This window comes from Podarcis melisellensis (assembly GCF_964234715.1).
Source record: "Podarcis melisellensis genome assembly, chromosome: 3".
In the NCBI taxonomy this organism is placed as follows: domain Eukaryota; kingdom Metazoa; phylum Chordata; class Lepidosauria; order Squamata; family Lacertidae; genus Podarcis; species Podarcis melisellensis.
Window position 1 is genome coordinate 19512120 of NC_138530.1, and position 23452 is coordinate 19535571.

The 23452-nt window shown below is 45.4% G+C and overlaps 1 protein-coding gene across 1 annotated transcript in view; it reads right to left on the reverse strand.

The window, feature by feature from the left end:
- The window catches only part of TTC7A (tetratricopeptide repeat domain 7A), a 180273-nt gene that overhangs the window by 13826 nt on the left and 142995 nt on the right, over nucleotides 1–23452 (reverse strand). The window lies entirely within an intron of this gene.

The window sequence follows — 23452 nt, forward strand, 5'->3', positions numbered from 1 at the left end:
CCCAAGTTATGCTACAACTTTTTAGCACCCCTCATTTTTGGAATTTGGAAGTTGAAAATTCAACACACCCTAATCACCTGTGGCACAATCTGCTTGGCTAGCATTCAAAACAGGGATTTCATTCGCTGTGCAGTGGTAGGAAGAGCTGGGTTTTAAATGTTCGCTTCTTGAATCAGCTAAGGGGTCAGAAGAGTTCTCTTGCCCTCTCTCTTTATTTGAGCATCCTTGGGGGTGAGAAAGTTGCAGAGAAATGCCACGGAGGGATCATGTCTCTGGACACAAGTGAGTTCAACCACTGTAGTTTCTGATGTTATTGTTGGTGCAGTTTTGGGTGGCGGCGGGGGTGGGCATAGATTAAATGAAATCAGGAAGAAAGTGTCAGTCAGAAAAGACGCAGCACTACGAAGAGGAAGCTGGAGTGCCAGAAAAAACTGGAAATAGCCCTAAATTATTTTAGCTCGCCAGTCCCTTTTGCACCTTATAAAAATGATTTCGGCATTACAACTAAAACTTCAATTCTATATACATAATTAGATATTTAGACAGGTATATAGATGGATAGATATAGTGATATATATGAATTAAAAGAACAAAGGCACTTTTAGAAAATGCAATGGAAGAATAGATTCCTGCCAGAATTCAGGCAGATAGAAATGTTTCACGATCAGGATAAAATGAACCAAAGCCAATTAGTAAAGACAGACACTTCATCCTGCATTCAGATGCGGTTAGCCTGTCATTGTGCCTATTTCTGCAGGCACAACACCTCAAGCATACGCAAACTAATTTGCAGAACTGCTCTGCCATTGCTCCTGGGATTCCTTTGTTGTTTGCCGCTAGGATGTTGCCCAGCCATAAGCTTTGCTGTATTAATAGCCCGCTGAGAGTGAAGAGAAGATCTGGCTGCCAGTCTCACAAAGCAGTGCGTGCCTTGCCTCAATCTGGTGATGATACGTGCCCCTTGCCCAGCCCCTTCACCAAAAAAACCCCCTCACCACGGTGAGAGGACCTTCCTCTCTTTCTGTGGCCATGGGTGGTTCCCAACCACCACCAATAATTATGCAAGTGAAGGAGACCAATCACTGAACAACAGGATCCACAGCCCAGATCTTTCGTAGGGACATTGCAAGGTCTGAAGCCTGTTCCGTTAGCATGACTTTTCATGCAGCATGTTGGGAATTAAACTCCTGCGGAAGTACTGACCACTTTTAGTTAAATGACTTCACAGCGCAATAGATTCAGGCATCTGTTGATAGGACTTGCGAATCTTGAGCAGCCTTGAAGCTGGCTTGAATCTCCTCTGCAGTATATTTTAAGCAGTATTTCAGAAAAATAAAATGAAATCAAATCAGAGTTTTTCTAAGAATCCACTCCACTAGCTGGATTCCAGAGCGGATTATGTGGCCTGATCAGTCATACAGATTTATAGAGTGGCTCAGAAACACTGTTATTCTACATTCAATTTGTTACTCATTTCCCATCAAAACTGTTGTCAAGGAATTCCCAGCAAGGAACCTTTCTTTCTCTCTCTCTCTCTCTCAGTCTACATCTGATGATCCCCAGGGGAGACTGTAAGCCTTTGCTATTTAATGAGGCCTTTGATTAATTCGTTTAGTTACCTTCGCTACCACAGAGGCAGGGAAGCTGTCAGGCACATGGCACCGAGCACACCGCATTGATCTATGCATCAGGACATCTCAATCAGCTGCGCCTTTAATGGGAACAAGGCAGCTACGGCTTAATTCCACCGCTGAACATTTGCAGGAGGGTTGGTGCTAGCCTTCCAGCGAAGCTCAGCCAGGCCTTGAACTGCCACTGAGATGATCGCACTTTCAGTTGACATAAGAAGAAAATAAGCACCATGGAATGCAACCGATGACTTTTGCATTCTTGAGTAGCAGTAAGACATGTTGCTACTTCTCAGTTGCTGAGCTACTGTGCAGGGGAATCATTGCGGCGCAGAGGAGAAGTGAACTACAGTGGTACCTCTGGTTACGGACTTAATTTGTTCCGGAGGTCCGTTCTTAACCTGAAACCGTTCTTAACCTGAGGTACCACTTTAGCTGATGGGGCCTCCCGTTGCCGCTGAACCACCGGCCCACAATTTCTGTTTTCATTCTGAGGTAAAGTTCTTAACCTGAGGTACTACTTCCGGGTTACTGGAGTCTGTAACCCAAAGTGTTCGTAACCCGAGGTATCACTGTACATTGAAGCACGACGTGAGAGGTTAGAGTTCAAATTGTAATAAATTAATAAACGGTAGGATTTTGGTTATTTGGGGGTACTGAAGGGAAGATTGGAGGCCAGTGGAAAAGTACAGGCTAAGCTTTCTTTCCAAGCCAGCAGTTCACCTGGGATAGAGGCAATAACATGACAAAAGGCTGCACTGCTGTGGGGGACAAATCCCTCTTGAAAGGACCTTGCTGTCAGATCTGGACTCCCTCCATGCAGACTGAAGGTGTACATTGGTGAATACACCATATTTCTTAAAGCTACGACAGTCTCCACCCTGTCTCAATTCTCCAAAGGGGCACAGACCCTGGGAGAGTTCATGGAACCCCCTGTCATATTACTGCAGCTTAATATAGAGTGGGGGTGACATCCAACTTCTTTTTCAATTGTTGTTGTTGTTGTTGTTTAGTCGTTTAGTCATGTCTGACTCTTGATGACCCCATGGACCAGAGGACGCCAGGCACTCCTGTCTTCCACTGCCTCCCGCAGTTGGTCAAACTCATGTTGGTAGCTTCGACCATCTGGTAGCTGGTAGTCCAACCATCTCGTCCTCTGTCGTCCCCTTCTCCTTGTGCCCTCCATCTTTCCCAACATCAGGGTCTTTTCCAGGGAGTCTTCTCTTCTCATGAGGTGGCCAAAGTATTGGAGCCTCAGCTTCAGGATCTGTCCTTCCAGTGAGCACTCAGGGCTGATTTCCTTAAGAATGGATAGGTTTGATCTTCTTGCAGTCCATGGGACTCTCAAGAGTCTCCTCCAGCATCATAATTCAAAAGCATCAATCCTTCGGCGATCAGCCTTCTTTATGATCCAGCTCTCACTTCTATACATCACTACTGGGAAAACCATAGCTTTAACTATACGGGCCTTTGTTGACAAGGTGATGTCTCTGCTTTTTAAGATATTATCTGCTTTTTCAATATTATCCATCAAATACATATCCTCCAATATATCTCAGGCTAACGCCCTTTATCCTCACAAAAACAATATAAAATTGGTTAGGGAGAGGGAGACCAGCTCAGGGTCAGCTTCTAGGTTCAAATCCTTATTCCATTGTTGTTGTTGTTTCTAAACCATGTTTCATTTGAAGATCACAGGCTAGTTTACAATATAAAAATGCAAAAATGCATACCATAGTAACAACCAAAAACAATACCCCGCCACACACACAGCTTAAAAGGCCACAGATCGTTTAACTAGCCTGAATAATTATTATTATTATTTGCAAGTAAGAGCCACTGTCATAGTGCTTGGGGACATGAGCTTGACAGCTGTGTTGTGGCTCTTTCCCCCTGCAGCCATTTCCCTGAGAGGCACAGAGGGGTGGAGCCTACTGGTTTAGAGGTATGGGCAATATGTGTGAGTTTCCTCAAAGACCAATATTTTATCTTATCAGCCAGGCCTGAAAAGGGCGAAAGTTTTTCAGCGGGTTTAATTTAAGTACACCTTGCAGCTCATAGACATGGTTCTCTGAGGCTAGCGTTCTGCTTCCGTAAACAGATTTGGCAAAGCAGGATTAAAAGGAAAGGAAGCACGGAACTCAAAAAACAAATCACGGCAATCTGCCCCATGGCACCCGAAGATACAGACACCTTCCAATTGCTTGTGACGGTTGCCACGAAACACTTCCATCATCTTTGATTCTAGGAAGCCAATGAAGGCCAAAGCTTCCTCTCAAAACTAAAAGCAGAAATGGTCTCTGCTGCAACTGTTTCATGAAGAGCCTCTACAAAATATTCGTCAGGACGTGTGATATAGACACACGGTCTCAGAGTGCATGTTCTCCCCTGACCGTGCAGCTCCCAAACCACACACACAGACCATAGGTTAATACACTCTCAATAGTACAATGGTAAAATGCCATCAACAAGTCCTTTGAGAGATTATTTTTCTGGAGGATTCTCAGAAAATATAACCTCTGATGTTCTCTTCATCAGGTCTGGGGCGAATTTTCCAATACCTTCAATATTAATGAATTAGCTTACTTCCTAAAATTAACGTATTGCTTCTTCAGTCCCAGAGGTCCTCAGGGAAACAAACAATACACAGCCAGCTTGAGAATGTAGCGGGGTTGGGGAAGTCAATATTATTATTATTATTATTATTATTATTATTATTATTATTATTATCATCATCATCATCATCATCATCGTCATTAAAAGCCTTCTCCAGGTATATCAAGAGCTTCACAATTTATCTCCTATTCAGAGATCTGCACACTTATTTTAAAGGACAATTTTAAAAAAATTCCTTTGTGCACAGCTACAGTCATCTCTACCACCCACAGGAGCTGTTATTTCGAATGCCCAGAGTTCCTTTCAGAAGGTACGTCATACATATAGGATTTTTCACTCTAGTACATTCTTTATGAATGAACCCTGGCTGAATCCCTGGCAGCGGGAGGAAGCTTATTTTTCTCAGAAGGAAGGTAAACAGCGAAGCACCTTTCCTGACACGTGCTCTCTCTCCCCCCCCCCCCAGCCACTGAACGGGCTCCTGCAGAAACGAGCTGTCGCTTCTGTGGAGCTATTGTTATACTGCCTAGTTCCTCTGCATAAATAAGGTCAGTGGCTCCAAGGCGGACCATACCTCTAAGGAATAAAAGATGCACAGGCCTTAGCTGTAATGACATGGGGATTCAAGCACTGATTTGTGCGCTGGGAGCATCTGCAGAAGCTGGGGCATGTTGTGAACGCATCTCAGGTGTTTCCTCTCTCTCTCTCCCCCCCCTCTGTGTGTGTGTGTGTGTGTGTGTGTGTGCATTAATTCATGGGCTAAATAATTCCCTTCCTGATGACTTTCCTGCTGTTATGCGCAGTCAAACACTGATTCATTTCAGGGGGAGCTGGGGGCAGGAATACACCCCACTGTGGTTCCTTTATGACACGGGTCAGCAAACTTTTTCAGTAAGGGGCCAGTTTAGTGTCCCTCAGACCTTGGGGGGGAGGGGCAAACTATATTTTGAAGAAAAAATAATGATCAAATTCCTGTGCACCACAAATAACCCAGAGATGCATTTTAAATAAAAGGACACATTCTACTCATGTAAAAACACCAGGCAGGCCCCACAAATAACCCAAAGATGCATTTTAAATAAAAGGACACATTCTACTCATGTAAAAACACAAGACAGGCCCCGCAAATAACCCAAAGATGCATTTTAAATAAAAGGACACATTCTACTCATGTAAAAACACACTGATTGTCTGTGGGCCAGATTTAGAAGGCAATTGGGCCAGATCCGGCCCCCGGGCCTTAGTTTGCCTACCCATGCTTTATGATTTATCCTTTAAGGCCGAGCTGGCCAACTTCCATGGGGTCCATCTATTCCACAGACAGTAGATTCCCTCACAGATGGCCAGGCTAGAATAAGGTTGGCATCACCTAACAGCAGGGGCTTCGCATTGATGGAGCACACGGATTCAGATGGCGAGATGTCATCGGTTTGAGCGGCAGAGGAACAAATGTGTTTCTTGGAAGCTCCTCTCAAGGAGCAGAGCAGCAGTGGTCTTTCGCCTTCCCGGAATGCGCACGAGACAGCAAGACAATACAGTTCATATACGAAATGCACTGGTACCTTTCGAGGTGCAACAGCTCGCCGTGACAGCTGTAATAGCCCCACTGTGTCAATTCATTACATATATGCTTATAATGAACCCAAAGAGCAGTGGCACTTTGCTGGTGGTGTCATGGTGCTGCATCAGATATTGTGACACACCAACGGATAAACAAAGTCATAGAATCTTAAGAGTTCAAAGGGACCCAAGGGTCATCTAGTCTGACCCCCTGCAATGCAGAAATCTCAGCAAAGCATCCGTGACAGATGGTCAGCCAACCACTGCTTAAGAACCTCCAAGGAAGGAGTGTCCATAACCTCCTGAGGGAGACTGTCACCAGAGCCAATCACATTTAGGAACCATGAGGCCAAAGTAGAGGAAAAATAGTTTTTAGGGAAGAACTGAAAACCCAGTTGGAAGTGACAATTTTTTTTGACAACCCACAACACAAACTGCAAACCAAGGCAAGAAGTTTCTACTCAGCTTTAGCCCCCCCCCCCATATCTTTCTCACTTGGTTCTCCCAAATATTTCATTTCATTTATCTTGTATTCTTTTCTTAAGGTTAAATTGATAATTGGGTCTTCTTGTAACATAATGTATACACAGGAAATGCATATTTCCCACTATCAGACAAATTCATTGTCCCATGTTGGCTGCCTATAGGAGTGTTCCACATTCTTGGGTCCCCATATGCTGTTGGACTACAACTCCCATTACCCTTGGCCATTGGCTAAGCTGACTGAGGATGATGGGAACTGCGGTCCAACTGTACCTAAGTTTGAAGAACACTAGGCTGCTAGCTAGCTTGAATGGCCTCTTTTGAACTTCGTATCCCCATCTGTGTTGTGATTCATAAGTGAAATAGCTCCCACTCTCCTCCTTTTGTGGTTTTGTCACAAAGAGAACAACAGGCAGCATTGTGGTTCACCACAGGCTGGCCAATAAAACCAGCCAACATTTTATATCCCTGGCCAAAATTCTGGCCAGAATACAATTCAGTGAAATTGCCTGGAACAGGCAACATAATTCTGAGGGAATGTCATGTTGAATATTGCTGGCATATCTGGCATAGTTAATGATATTCTGAAATTAGCTGGTGGTTTAAATCATGTGGAAAGGTAATGATTCAGAACCATTTGGCAATATGGGAACAGGGTGAATCATCAAACTGTGGGGTTACAAGATCAGCTGCTGGTACAAGATCACCATTCATTGGATTTCCAAAGGAATCCAATCAAGGTAGGCCCTATCATTAGGCAAAGTGAGGCAGCTGCCTCAGGCTGTGAAGAAGCAGATTCAGCTGCTGGTGAATCTGCTTTGGCTGCTATGTGTCCTACCCTATGCCCCTAAATTAAACCTGCTGCGCTCAGGGTCTGTGAAGAACGCTGACTTCTCAAAGGTGTTGAAGTAAGATTATATTGCCAGCCCACTGAACTTATGTACACAGGGGCGTGTGTGGCAATATTGTCCCTTGCCTCAGGCGGCAAAATGTCTTGGGCTGGCTCTGAATCCAGTTTATTACACGCAGCCATGGTTGTGATGGGACGCAGGTGGCGCTGTGGGTTAAAGCCTCAGCGCCTAGGACTTGCCGATTGAAAGGTCGGCGGTTCGAATCCCTGCGGCGGGGTGCGCTCCCGCTGCTCGGTCCCAGCGCCTGCCAACCTAGCAGTTCGAAAGCACCTCCGGGTGCAAGTAGATAAATAGGGACCGCTTACCAGCGGGAAGGTAAACGGCGTTTCCGTGTGCGGCTCTGGCTTGCCAGAGCAGCGATGTCACGCTGGCCACGTGACCCGGAAGTGTCTCCGGACAGCGCTGGCCCCTGGCCTCTAGAGTGAGATGGGCGCACAACCCCAGAGTCTGTCAAGACTGGCCCGTACGGGCAGGGGTACCTTTACCTTTACCTTTATGGTTGTGATGTTATATTAATTTCCTGCATTAAGATGTTACCTTTCTACTAAGGCAGCCAAGGAGGTTTCTAATTTTTTTACAGTACTAAAACAAACTTTACATAATATAGAGCAGAATACTTTCAGGCCAAACTGATGGTCCCTTCAGGAGCTGATAGCATGAGCTCCCTGGCCTGGACTTCTTACTATCTGCCTTTCCTCAGAGCACACAGGTCTTAAGACAAAGGTAGGCAACCTAAGGCCCAGGGGCCGGATGCGGCCCAATCGCCTTCTCAATCTGGCCCGTGGACAGTCTGGGAATCAGCGTGTTTTTACATGAGTAGAATGTGTCCTTTTATTTAAAATGCATCACTGGGTTATTTGTGAGGCATAGGAATTCGTTCACCCCCCCCCAATATAGCCTGGCCCCCCACAAGGTCTGAGGGACAGTGTACCAGCCCACAGCTGAAAAAGATTGCTGACCTCTGTCTTAAGATGTCCCGGGGGATGAGGGAAGTGGTCTATTCAACACTTCTCTCAGGCAGATTGAAAACTGCAAATATCATGCAACGGCTTGATAATGTGAGAAGCCCATCGCTTTGCATGTTATATGGGGGTGAGGAAACTAACAGTGCAAGAGGCCTGTGTCTCTGTCTCTGTGTGTGAAGCAGCCCTTAAAAACAGGGCCTGCTACCAATCTGCCCTTCTGTTGATGCACAACCAACTTCTCTGCAGTGGCATGTATTTGTTTGAAGAGAAATAAAGAGGTTCTTGACAACCATATGCTGCTCCTATGTTCCCGAGACTGTGCAGATGCCCACACTAGAAATCACGCCTAATTCCATCAGGCCGCAGAGCAAAGGGAGAGAAGGAAAAAAGGACTAGTCCATCACCTCTGCTGAGAGGCTGGCTGCTTTTGGCCCTTGCTCAGATGTCACCTAACAGCAGCCATTTCATCAGGCTTCCTGAACTGTCTCCATGCTAGTCATTTGCTATAATAATTCTTTAGCCTTAAGACCTGGTGGCTGAGCATGCTTTTTTCCTCCTCCCTCCCCATCTCTTTTTCCTTGTGTGACATGCCTTCTAGATTATAGGACTGAGGGCAGGGACTGTTTTAGGACTGATTTCCGCACGCTGCTCTTTGAGCTTTGGGGGGATGGAAATGCCGGGAGTTGTTACAGTGGGATCTTAAGTACTTTCATAATTCTAGCCCCCTCCACCTGTGACCCCAACTCGTTCTTCTGATTTTGCAGGCATCCTAATTCCCTTTCTTAGAAATCGAGTGGAGCCCTTACTACATGAGCCTACTCCGTGCAGGTGGGGGGTGGCATTTCAGCTCCTCTCCCTTAGACATTTTTCCACCAGGCAGAATTGGCATATTATCATAAGGGAGCCCAGCTGAGAGAAAAGTAAGTGTGCATTTGAGTGATTGTGTGTGGAGGGGACAGAAAGGCAGGGGTGGGTTCAGCTCCTTCTATCCATTTTAAATTTCACCACTACACAAACACTGTACATATGATTGGGGGTCGACTCTTATTTAAAGATATTCATCCACTGCCAACCCATGTGGTTTGAGTTTCAGGCATCGTGTTTCCTAGAATGTTAAGCAATTTTCCTGGTGATGGGGAAATTGGTACTGTCCATTTAACATTAAGAGGTAGCGAAGTTCGAAGCCAACATCAAGTGAAGACAATCCGAAACATTGCTCTTTCCAAGGCACTGGGGTGGAGGGACAAACAGCTAATCCTCTCCCCACCCCCTGGCTTCTTGTGCCCTATTACCTAGGGTAACACAGCACTCCTGCAAGCACCTGAAAATTCACATCTGTTTATGCTTTCCCCTTCCTTCCACAGCACTGCAGAGACAACTGATCAGTATGATGGATGTCTGGAAGGGAGAGTGGACACTGCAGCTGGGCTCACGCCAATTACTTTTGGAGAAAATATTCCTGACAAAAGGAGAAGAATTTCATAAGGATCTCTTTTCAGTAACAGACCAGACCCACTTTGCTTCCTTCTGCTTCACAGGTTAACCAATACAGCGGTACCTCGGGTTAAGTACTTAATTCGTTCCGGCGGTCCGTACTTAACCTGAAACTGTTCTTAACCTGAAACACCACTTTAGCTAATGCCGCGCTGCCGGAGCACAATTTCTGTTCTCATCCTGAAGCAAAGTTCTTAACCTGAAGCACTGTTTCTGGGTTAGCGGCGTCTGTAACCTGAAGCGTATGTAACCTGAAGTGTATGTAACCTGAAGCGTATGTAACCCGAGGTACGACTGTAATAATGATTTGTTTGGAGTCTCAGAGCAAAGAGGTGCAATTTTTGCTCCACCAGGCTGAATGCAGCCCACCTGCCACATTGTATGTTTGGGTGGGTTCTAGGCAGCTGGAGTTGAAGTCAGGTGGCAAAATGAGGTTTGCCAAGTCCCTGATGGGCCACCATACATGGCAGGCAGCTTAGTGGATCTGGAGACCTGGCTTTGGAATGGATCATTTTAGTTGTGATTCCTGCATTGCAGAGGGTTGGATTGGGCGACCCTCTGGCTCCCAGCTCTACAATTCTGTTTTTGAATCCCATCATAACCTTCAAAATAAATGATTCAGCACCGCCGGCAACACCCAAAATCATCAGGCAACTGCTGGGGTCCAAGCATACAGAGTCTCTGTATACATCACCAAGGAGTTGCTCTCTCTTCTCTCATAGAGTCATCTGAACTCTTATATTGCTGACTGCACATTTTTATGTTAGGTTAGTGGCATGATTGCACATTTCACATGGCTGCTTCCCTTTACTGCTCTGAAAATGCATGTAATGGAGGGAGGTGTTGGGGAAATATTGGGTATTCGGCTTGAACCCCCAATATTTCCCCAATTATAATGATCTTTGACACAGCTCATGCCACATCTCATGGTACTGGCATGAGGAATAATTATGTCTGACATCTCTCTCACAGGTCTTCTTCTACACAATGCCAGCACTGTTGGCAATGCTCAGGTAACCATCTCTCTAAGGTAGGTATCAGACCTTCCAGGTGTTGCTAGACCACAACTCCCATCATCCCTAACTATCAGCCAGGCTGGCTGGGTCTGATGGGAGATGGTACCCAACAGCGTTGGGTTGGCATCATACTGATTTTCCCTGCTTGAAGGTCAAATAAGGCAGAATGATTCCCTGAAAATATATGCTTTCCTGAATTGGAACCTGTTTGTTAAAATAGCTTAGAGAAACATCTTCATGCCGCAGGATGGTTCTGGTGAGGGATTCTGCAGCATAAAGGAACATTCCCTCCTATATTTTCATTAATTACATGAAGTTTTCCGGTCTCATGGACTGAGCTGGACAGCTTAGACATGCCCTTTCTCCAACACTGTAAATCAATGAGCCAGAAATGGCTGCCAAGGTTTGAGACTAGTGACACCAGGCAAGGTTTATGCAAATGTTGAACCTGTCCTGCTGTTTGCAGAATAACTGCAGAACTGTTCCAAAGCACTTGGGAAAGAAATGTTGTTGTCTGAAACTCTACCAGAAAACAATTTTTTCTGAATCTCTTTCAGAAAAACCCACAGATATGATCAGATGGGGAATCCGAGTGATTCATCATGAGACAAGGGCGAAAACAAAACGTTAGGAGTAGGCTGTGGTTTTCAAACCCCCCAATAAATAAATTTAATTCCAACTTAAGAACATAATAGCCGTGGAAATCATTGCTCAAGGGTATTATTAAATAACAGCATTTTGCAAGGGATTCGTTTTGACAGAAAAGATCCATTTGTGTACTATTGCCGATCAAAACATTAATAATCTTTAAAGGCGAACTTTATTGCAAAATACGTGCTGATTGTAATTTTTAACCAGCAGATGAGAAACCTTTGGCTCTTTAGATTACATGTGGGAGGCAGTGGAAGACAGGAGTGCCTGGCGTGCTCTGGTCCATGGGGTCACGAAGAGTCGGACACGACTAAATGACTAAACAACAACACACATGGCTGGGGTTTGTTTAAACAACCCAGACACATAGATGGGGCTGATTCTGTGGAAGAAATACCTACAGCTGGTCCCTACTGATGCAGCCGAATCATTTAAAAGTTCTTTCGGAAGGACAGGAGCTGTTCACGGAGACCCATTCCTATGCAGCTAAGGAAAAGGCTTTCTGAAAGAACAGCTAGCTATACGAATGCTGCTCTTAAAAGAAACTACAAATTCAAAAAGCCTGACAAGAGTGCCTGGCGTGCTCTGGTCCATGGGGTCACGAAGAGTCAGACACGACTAAACAACAACAACTCACACCAGAATTGTGGATGTTTGTGTGCAGAATTCCCCAACCTGGTGCTCTTCAGCTGTTTTGCACAACAGCTGCCTGGCGTATACAGAAGTTGTAGTCCAAAACAGCTGGCAGGCACCAGGTTGTGGGCAGGTTGTTCAAGTAATTGGTGCTTCCACTTTTTGCTTGCTGGTGCGTCATCAAAACAGAACTGGAACACCAGGAACTCTACATATGGGACGTGCAGCCACATTTAAGGAGAGCAGAAAGGGCAGTTTCAGGTTCCCCATGACTTGGGCATTTCAGAGTAGATGTAATTACTCCTCGAGTGCATTCGTATTTCTGAGAATTACAAGGTATAAAATAAGTAACCATAACAAATCTTATTAAAAGACGCTTATTGCTTTAGCAATTTAATCCTCCATATTACTCAGCAACAAGGCTTTCAAGCTGGCTGCCGATCTTGCTCTCCTCAGTAAAATAGCTTGCCTCCTAACCTGAAATAATAATAATAATAATAATAATAATAATAATAATAATAATAATATGGTTGCAATCCAACAGCTGGGTTGCAGGGGCCTTAGGAGGCTGGTTAAGGGGTGTTAGAAAAAATGTAAGCGCTATTGCACCAGCTGAAAGAGATGTCTGTGAGTGGGTTGAGATACGTCCTGTTGGACAAACCCTCAGTAAGCCCACAGAAAGCTTCATAAGCATAGAGGAAGCTGAATGTTGGGAGATTTGTGGGAGAGACTGCAGTCCAACATAACTATGCACAACTGCTAGTTAGTGCATGAAGGGGCTAAGGGCCACAGAGCTGTATTGCTAGATAAGACTCAGCTAACTCACCCACCCCCATCCTCTGGAGAGAAAGTGAAGCCTTTCTACTCTCTTCCTCTCTGCATCATGTATGCAATGAGAAGGACATGTCTATGCTTCCAAGCACAAACTGCATGCCTGAAGCTACTTTACTGTACTTTCTACTCAAGGCTATTTTGCCTGTGTTATCCTTGCTGCTGCATGGAACAATGCATAACTGAGACCTTGAATCTGTAAGTAAAGCATTTCAAACTTACTTTAACAGTGTGCATGTGGTCTGCTAATTGCAAGTGTGGTAGAAAGAGGTCAGCTGCTGTGTGCAGCTGAATGGGATAAAAAAGTCCAACAACCTATATTCCTGGGGATTTACTGTGGTGCTTATTTTTGTGAGTTTAATCCTCTGCTATTGGGGCTCTCTGTGTGCACACCCTCCATGTTGAATCCAGGAACCCAGCCGTTCCTCTTTTTTTTTTGTTCACCCACATACACGGGTCCACAGGGATTCATATATTTAATTCGCAGCTAGATTCTGGACTGACAAAACAAAGCACTTCTTCACACAGGGCAGAATTAAATTGGAATTCGCTCCTGCAAGAGACTACTGATAGCTACTAGCCACAATGGCTGTCTATATTCTACCTCTACTGTCAGAGGCTGAATGCCCCTGAATCATAGCTGTCAATGTTTCCCATTTTTTAAGGGACATTCCCTTACTCCGAATAGGATTCCTCGCAAGTAAAGGGAAAAGTTGACAGGTATGCCCTGAATTCCAGTTGCTGGGAATCACATATGGGGGGAGAGTGCTGTTGCACTCAGGTCCTGTTTTGGGGCTTCCCAGAGGCATCTGGAAAGGCCACGGCAGGAAGAGGATGTTGGACTAGATGGGCCTTTGGTCTAATCCAGCAGGATAGCTCTTATGTTCTCTTATGCCCTGCCAGCATCGCTAGATGGCAATGCATGGTGATTCCAGGGGTGGCAGTGGAATGGAACCTTATGATCCAAATCTCTATTCTTCTAACATGCGTACAAAATTGGCAAGAAACTATGGAAGCCTTGCGGCAAAGTACAGCTGACTAGAGGACATCTGTAGGCCTTCCATCTTGGTCACACTGAGAGGATGATTGCTCTACATGACTTGTTTTATTCCACCTTTCCTCCAAGAATCTCCACATGGCATGCATCCATTTCTGTCCTTTCCCATTTGATCCCAGCAACAACCCTGAGAGGTAGGCTAGTCCAAGAAAGAACAACTAGCTTGATATTATTCAGCAAGCTTTGGGGACGAAGGCAGGTTCAAATCTGGGTCTGCCCTGTCCACAACATTAACTCTCAGGGCACTTTTGAGAAGAGTTCCCTGTCTGGGCGAGATCCCCGGCAGCAAGTCATAAGCACATCTGCTTCCTTCCTGCCTTTTGTAACATGCAAAGGAGTTCACAGCATTTGAGGGAAAGCTGTGGTTTTAAAGGAACAAATTGAAATTTGCCCTGAAGTGATTATCCATAGCGCTGGAAAAGAATGCAACTCTCAATAGACACAGGCTCCCTCTGGACTGCGGATTGCTCCTATGACCTTTTGTCTTAGTGGTGCATGAAAAGAGTACAGAATGGAGCCTTGCACTCTTCTGCTTCAAGGTAAACGAGCATTTAATTAGCGTCGGCATGATATTCTGTGCCATGGCTTTCTGTGTCATTCTCCAGGCCAGCGTGAAGCAAGCCTTCAAGGAAACAGATGTTAGGAGGTTTTTTAAAATGAAGGAATCCTTGCTTTGATTGTTGGACGTCTCTGAAAACAAAGATCTGTGCACAGGGACATGGGATGAAACCAGGTGCAGAATTAAACTGGAGCACTGCTTCCTGTCTCCACTCTAGTGCAGCTTCCTCCTGTCCTGGAAGACTTTTAAAGGGGATCATCTGCAGCCTTAGTTATTCATTATGAACTTTCCACACGCAGGTGGAGCTTGGTGTCAGTATTTCTGAACAGCTGATTCCCCTCACAAGGTAGGTTGTACCTCTGTGTCAGAGGAACCATGTGTCAGGCTTCACATGGGATAGTTTTGGAAAATGGCCATTGAATCTTTCCACACAATGTGTGGAATGGTTTAGTCCTACCCCTTATGACGATGACATCACAATGCGCAATGTAATGACATCATAATTTGGTTTTTGTTATTCTATGTGTAATGGGAGAGAGCTTGACAAGGGTGGGTGACATGTTTGGTAGGCATTTGGGTAACATACTGTTCTACCCTGCGTGCTTGAGTCACCAAAGAGTATGAAAGGTTGAGCAAGTATAGTTTTATGGGGAAAGGGAAATTGTCATGGAAAGGAATTAACCAAGCAGGGAAGAATTTGGGGGCACCCTCAGTTTTCATTACTGCTGGGCATAATGTCTTTAATAATAGTGTTTTTGTGGTCAAAGCACTTCACTCACCTGGAGTGCTAACTTGGCTGTGGGTGCCTGGGGCCATGGGTGCCATGTGGGGTCCATGGCTCTGGCACTGAAATTTGTGGGTGTCTGGACCCTTCATGGGGAATTTTGTGGGTGCTCGGGCACCCAGGGAGTTGGGACTTATGCCACACACAATCCTTACAACATCCCTATAGAGAAGGCTAGATGTTAGTATTTTAGGAGGGTGGGATTAGGAGTCTTGCCAAGGGCTACAGAGCAAGATCTCATGGGGGAAACGAGTGAGGATTTCCCAGCCCACAGTTCACACTCTAAGCACCGACTCTGACTAGCCTGACTCCCCTCTGACATTGTTACACCTACCCAGGACCAAAAGAGATTTTACGATGTCTACTCCATTTGGGGAATTAGCAAGCAGCAGCTGAGACAAATGGATAATGGCTGCCTACGTGTGTCTTGAGAAAAGCCATGGATTGCAGTCAAGGCTTCAATTGTTTGATCACACTGATTATCCCATTAGTCAATTTAGACCTCTTGTTAAGCATTTGAACAACAACTCAGTTGGCCTTGACTGAAGACATAGATGTCTTCCTGTAGCTATTTTCCTGGAGGATGAAGACTTTCTATTGTTGAGCACTGCACATTTGCAATTCATGGTGTTGCCAAAGTTCACAGTTATTTGGTTCGGAAAGCAAATCTCTCCACTTTCCATGTTTTTTTCAGGGTTTTTTAAAATCAACTTTCAACAGAACAAATGACAAAACAAAGGGCAGTTGGGCAAACTACTCTTGCCTTCAGGCCTGGTGCTAGATCTTATGGAGAAGGTGGCTTGGTTGGAATCAAGGCTGCTGGACCAAAGGAGCTCGGAGTGAGCAACAAAATGGATTCGGAGTAGACTGAGGCCTTTTAAACCTCTATCTCTGGACTACCTCCTCCAGGCTCCACCTCCCTGTAGAGAACTCCTCAAAAGGACAACCCTCTTGCCTGAAGACAGGCACTCCTCCTTTGTTCCAGTCTCCTTCCAGGTGCACTCGCTAAACCACTAGTCTGGGGATGGGCAGAGGGAGGCATCTGGCTCCTCAGGCTCAAGAAACCATGGAAATGAAGGTTTGGGTTCTGATCCTATTAAGTCTTGGTGGCCTGGGAGATTCCTCTATCAACTTCAGGTGCAATGGCCTGTCTATCTGGCACCCCTGCAACCTCTGACTCTGTCCAGATCATGACTAGATTCAGGGCTCATGATGACAACAAACAACCCTTCGACTCTGAAGAGCAGCTGCCAGTCACAGCAAACAGTGCTGTGTTAGATGGGCCGAAAGTGTGACTCAGCACAAAGCAGCTTCCTGCATTTCCTAACCCCCTGTGCTCAAACCCATCTTCTTCAGGAGGTCCTCCTGAGCTTCCAGAGAAGTTTTGGTGGGTGGGTGGTAGTGAAGGTGGCTGCAAGAAGGTGAAAGAGAAAATGTTCCTCTCCGTGAATTCCTTAAACATGCCAAAATCCACAAAAGCAATAAAACTAGCCAGTCTTTTGGAACACAGGGTGTGGTTTCCAGCACTGTATGTTCCCTTTAGCACCGTGTTTTCAGGGACTTGATCATTAATAAGTTAATTCATGATTGAATAATAATAGGTTGTGTCCGCAGAGCAGGCAAGCTGGAAGTGTGCTTCATTGCCCACGAGGCAGGCCAGGTTCATTCAACGGCCAATGTGATGTTTCCACCCATTACCAGTGGGAAAAGAAGAAAGACACAAATGGGGAGCTGATTTTTGGATCCTGACGATCTTATTTTCAAAGTAGGTGAGTTGCTGCAATGGCTTATGTTTGCCTTCCACTGCTAGAGACAGTATGCCTCTGGATACTGTTTTGCTTGGTACGGCAAGTGGGGAGGTAGCTGGTGCTTTCAGGTCCTGTTTGCAGGCTTCCCATTGACACCTGATTGTCCATTGTGAGAACACGATGCTGGACTAGGTAGGCCTTCAGCCTAATACAGCAGGGATCTTATGTTCTTACACCTGTGGGTGGCTAAACAGGGAAAAGCACAGATCCACATGGATCCTCAGGATTTTTGCATTGGGTCACCCCAAATTCACCATCAGATCACATAGCATGTCCATGGCTACAGCCTGCACCAAAAACACACACACATCCACTGTTTCGTGGGGCCGCAATGGAGCAAAAACGTGGTTACAAAACACAGATCCACATGGATTCTCAGGATTTTTGCACTGGGCTACCCCAAACTCACCGTCAAATCACATGTCTGTGGCCACAGCACGAACCACAAAAACCATACATCCACTGTTTCATTCAGAATATTTTTTTTCTTGTTTTCCTCCTCTAAAAACTAGGTGCGTCTTATGGTCAGGTGCATCTTATGGAGCGAAAAATACGGTAACCGTTTTGGAAAAGGAACGTACTAGGGAGAAGAGGACCCCTAGTATGCAGAAAAAGAATTTTTTTTTGGGGGGGGGCAAGAGATGTGCTGTGCATTGCCTGCATGATGATAGTGAACCAGGAAAAGGGACTTTTCTGTAGTGGTACCCTGACTTTGGAATATGCATTTCTGAGATGCTTACCTAGCATCCAGTTTGATGAGTTTTATGTGCCATGTTAAAAAAATAAAAATGCTTGCTCAGGTTTCAAATGCTTAACTGATTTATGTTGCTCTTTTTCACCCTTGTCTCATTGACTGCTTTTTGTGTTTGTTTTCTTATTCTTGTTCTTTTAACTGTAGCAAGCCACTCTTAATTTTTTTCTCTCTCCCCCCCCCCCAAAAGCTATAGAGCCTTTTATTTTTAAAGTAATAAATAAATAACGTTGGCGACAGAGAGAGCAGCGCGCAGGCAAAATAGCTTCAGTTTAGCAAAATCTTCCATGATGGGTTAAAAGGTAAAGGTACGTGTGTGTGTGTGTGTGTGTGTGTGTGTGTGTGTGTGTGTGTGTGTGTAAACAGAGAGAGACAGAGAGAGGAGCTGTCTCTCTGATTTGGCCCTGATGCCAGTGAAGAAGAAGAGTAGAATTTGATATCCCACTTTATGACTACCCGAAGGAGTCTCAAAGCGGCTAACATTCTCCTTTCCCTTCCTCCTCCACAACAAAAACTCTGTGAGGTGAGTGGGGCTGAGAGACTTCAAAGAAGTGTGACTGGCCCAAGGTCACCCAGCAGCTGCATGTGGAGGAGCAGAGACGTGAACCCGGTTCACCAGATTACAAGTCCACCGCTCTTAACCACTACACCACACTGGCTCAGAGGGGTTGAGCCCTCTGAACTCAGGGTATCCATGTGAGATTCCTGGCTTGAGCAGTCAGGATGCAGAAGGGGGTGGGCCTCTCCTTGGACCCAAGGCAGTCTATCATGGATCTGAGTGAGGGGAGACCTGGCACCAACCCTCTGCTCATGCTGTGTGCTTCCTGGTTGGCGCAGTGGAGTTGCACTGCCACCTTCCAGCCCTTTCTCTGCCCACTCTCTTTGCATGTCTGAGCAAAACACTCCTCCCAAAATGGGAATCAAGTTTTGCTCAGGTAGCATGTATAATTTGGCCATGCCCACATTTACGGCTTGGCCACGCCACATTCCCACGTGGCTCCCACAGTACTGACGTGGGGTTATTGTGGCCCTCAGATGGAAGAAGGTTAGGCACCTCTCCTTTTAAGTGGCCACTAGCTTTCAGTTAGAGGGACGTGGGTGGCGCTGTGGGTTAAACCACAGAGCCTAGGACTTGCCGATCAGAAGGTTGGTGGTTTGAATCCCCGCGATGGGGTGAGCTCCCATTGCTCAGTCCCTGCTCCTGCCAACCTAGCAGTTCAAAAGCACGTCAAAGTGCAAGTAGATAAATAGGTACTGCTCCGGTGGGAAGGTAAACAGCGTTTCTGTGCGCTGCTCTGGTTCGCCAGAAGCAGCTTAGTCATGCTGGCCACATGACCCAGAAGCTGTACACCGGCTCCCTCAGCCAGTAAAGCTAGATGAGCGCCGCAACCTCAGAGTCGGTCACAACTGGACCTAATGGTCAGGGGTCCCTTTACGTTTACTTAGCTTTTGGTTCGAAGGATCCCAAATTATGGTGCTGGTGGTAGGTATCAATTCCCTCCCCCCAAAGTGCGAACACGCTGTGGGTTATCTTCATGTGACCCCACTTGTTTATCATTAAACGCAACTGGAAAGAATCCCAAATGTGCTTATGACTTCTCTGCTATTGCCCAGAGGAATAATTAAGCCGACGGGCTTGTTTATCGCCAGATTTGTGCCCTCTCCTAAAAACCAGCCACACTGTTTCCAAGCTAGATTTTTCTGAAGAAAGGTCTGACAGCCTGAGGGGAGATGGATGAGTTCTGCAACTAATTAGTGCTTGATGCACCAGGGACAAAGAGCCCAGCTCGCTCGGGGAGTTTGCTTTGGAAGCAGATTGGATTGGTCAGGTGGCACCTAACGTTCCAAATCTGACAAGAGAGATCCGGTGACCATGTAGAGATCATTATTTCTATTTCTCTCCAAGAAGGGCAGGGAGGACAACTTGTTTAACAAGCAAGAAAAACAACAACAACAACAACAACAACAACTCCTTGGTAGAAACAATGGATCGAAAACAATAAAATTATGCGCTGGGGTGGAAAAATAGGAGACAGAGGATTCTATTTGCTAATGCTAGAACTCAAGGTCACCCCATGAAACTGATTCGCAGTACATTTAGGACAAACAACCGCAAGTTCTTCTCCACCCAAGACATCATGGAATTTGCTGCCATAGAATGTGGTGGCGGCCAAGAAGCTTACATTGGATTTTAGCAGGGGATCAGGGAAATTCATGGAGGCCAAGTCTATCAGCAGCAGTTAGCCAGGATGATTCAATGGCACCTCTTTGTTCAAAGGAAGTACACCCTTTAGTATTGGTTGCTAGGAGACAAACAGGAAGGAAGAATGCTTGCCTTTGTGCCCTGCATTTGGGCTTCTGGCTGCATTTAGTTGGAAACAGGCTAGGTGGACCTTTGGTCTGTGACAACAGGGTTCTTTCTACCTTCTTAACGTAGTAGTGGTAGTAATGATCATAATCAATTTCAATACAGTTTCCAATTCTAAAAAAATAGTTATAGCATTATGGGATAAAGCCACAATTGAAGGAAATACTACAAGAATTATAGCTGATGAACTACCAGGATACAGAGCTAATAACCTTAAATAAAACAACCCACAATTCTGCAAAAAATAAAAAATCCAGCTTCTCAACCTGAGGATCTTCCCTGTTTCATTGTTCTGCTCCATGCAAAATCTGAGGCACTACCTTGTTTTGAAACAGTTTCAATGCAGCATCAATTTTAAAAGCTATCATTTGTACATTAAAACATGAATACGGCTCCAAAGGTTCTAGAGACTGAAAGTTTTATGAGATTTCTGAGAATATGCGTCCTTAAAATGATTTCCTCTATTTAAATTCATGGCACTGGTCATCTGCTTGCTCATCACTTGGCCATCAGAGTTTCTGACGTTTCTTTCCAAAGACAATAACCTTGGTCTTTGAGTAGTTAATCTTTACAATAGTCACAAAGCCTAGGTAATTGCCTTTTTAGACATACACAAGTAATAGATAGAAGAACTATATCATATAAAAACAGAAATTAAAAAAAACCAGGGATAAATTGAAGAGGGAGAGAATTCCAGGCCAGACATACTTGGCCTGATATTGTTAAGAAATAGTTTGCATAGTGGAATAAGCTGTGTTTTGAATCTATTCAAAACTTGAATCAATTACTTTCTTTTCATGAGTATGACATTACAGCTGCTCTAGGAGTTTGAGTGTTGGCAGCAACCTTCCTAGGTGCGTGCAGTCCACTTCTCCAAAGCCCAAGGACTGACTTTAAAAAGTTGAGGTCGCACCCCTTAGAGTCATTTTGGACTCGCAGCTGTCCATGGAGGTGCAGGTCAATTCTGTGTCCAGGGCAGCTGTTTACCAGCTCCATCTGGTATGCAGGCTGAGACTCTATCTGCCCGCAGACTGTCTCACCAGAGTGGTGCATGCTCTAGTTATCCCCTGCTTGGACTATGGCAATGCGCTCCATGTGGGGCTACCTTTGAAGGTGACCTGGAAACTACAACTAATCCAGAATGCGGCAGCTAGTAGTGATGTATGGAAGTGAGAGCTGGACCATAAAGAAGGCTGATCGCCGAAGAATTGATGCTTTTGAATTATGGTGCTAGAGGAGACTCTTGAGAGTCCGATGGACTGCAAGAAGATCAAACCTATCCATTCTGAAGGAAATCAGCCCTGAGTGCTCACTGGAAGGACAGATCCTGAAGCTGAGGCTCCAATACTTTGGCCATCTCATGAGAAGAGAAGACCCCCTGGAAAAGACCCTGATGTTGGGAAAGATGGAGGGCACAAGGAGAAGGGGACGACAGAGGACAAGATGGTTGGGCAGTGTTCTCGAAGCTACCAGCATGAGTTTGACCAAACTGTGGGAGGCAGTGGAAGACAGGCGTGCCTGGCGTGCTCTGGTCCATGGGGTCACGAAGAGTCGGACATGACTAAATGACTAAACAACAACACACATGGCTGGGGTTTGTTTAAACAACCCAGACACATAGATGGGGCTGATTCTGTGGAAGAAATACCTACAGCTGGTCGCTACTGTTGCAGCCGAATCATTTAAAAGCTCTTTCGGAAGGACCGGAGCTATTCACGAAGACCCATTCCTATGCAGCTAAGGAAAAGGCTTTCTGAAAGAACAGCTAGCTGCATGAATGCTGCTCTTAAAAGAAACTACAAATTTTAAAAGCCTGCCATCCGGAAGCTCAGTGTCAGGATCTCCCGGGAGTAGAACCAGTAACCATCTGATTCATAGACTTGTACCCAACATGGTGAGCTACCGGAGCTCCACAATGAATAGTTTCCCAGGGGCTTAAGTGTCCCTAGGTTCTGGAATGTCTCTGCCTGCCCAGGCCAGCCATTGGCTCCCCTTGACCTGGAAGAACAATAAAAGCTTCCAGGTCAGGTTGGAACTTTGCCAAGGCAACAACAGACCTCCCTGTGCCTTCCCTTGGTGCCCAATTACATCCCAGCCATTACATGCAAATTTGGCCCCAGGAAAAGCTGTTCGGTGACCTGTATATATTAAGCGGGCATCTATTTGACATCCAATGCCCTTTTAAAATGTGTTGGGGAGGAGGGGATTATTAGGTTGTTCTTGTTTTTATTATTAATATGTACTGTATTTTGTCTTTTTATATTGTGATTTTATGTTGTGAACCACCCTGAGACCAATTGGTTTAGGGAAGTATACACATTTAACAAATAATAACAATAATTTTGGAGTATTCCATTGCTGTACATAGGACTAGGCTCATCCCTTGTCTATTGAGAAGCCTCTTCAGAATTTTAAGAGTTCAAGTATTGTGTTCACAATTCATTGATGGGTTTAGGGAGACAGCATGCATACTGACACCTGGACCGCAAGCCTGCAGGGCTTTAAGGTAGACACAAGACTTTGAACCGGGCCTGGAAGCAGACTGGGAACCACTGAAACCGCCTCAAAAGAAAAATGGAATCATATGCCTCCTGCTGTGTTTCTACATGAATTACCTCTCTGGGCATCACCTGGCAGAAAGCAAGCAGGTCCAGAGCTATGACTTGTGCAGAGAGACACGAGGGGCAGCCTCTTCTGAGCACATGCCATGCTGCCATACCTCTGAACTCCAGAATAAGGGAGTGCTCCAATAAAACCCAATGAAGAGGTTCATAGAAGTGCAGGTTAATTCTGCATTCAATGCAGCTGTTCACCAACTCCGGCTGGTACACCGGCTGAAACCCTAGCTGCCTGTACACTGTCTCGCCAGAGTGATAGGTGCTCTGGTTATCTCCCGCTTGGACTACTGCAATGTGCTCTACATGGGGCTATCTTTGAAGGTGACTCAGAAACTACAACAAATCGAGAATGAGGCAGCTAGACTGGTGACTAGGAGTAGCCGCCAAAACCATATAACACCAGTCCTAAAAGGTCTACACCTGTTCCCAGTATGTTTCCGAGCACAATTCAAAGTGCTTGTGCTGATCTTTAAAGCCCTCGGTCCTGTATACCTGAAGGAGTGCTCTGTGGAACGCCCACCTGTCAGGTGTCAAGGAAATAAGCAACTATTTGACTTTTATAAGACATCTGAAGGCAGCCTTGTTCAAGGAGGTTGTTAACGTTTGGCAGACTATTGTATTTTAATATTTTGTTGGAAGCCGCCCAGAGTGGCTGGGGAGGCCCAGCCAGATGGGCAGGGTATAAATAAATTATTATTATTATTATTATTATTATTATT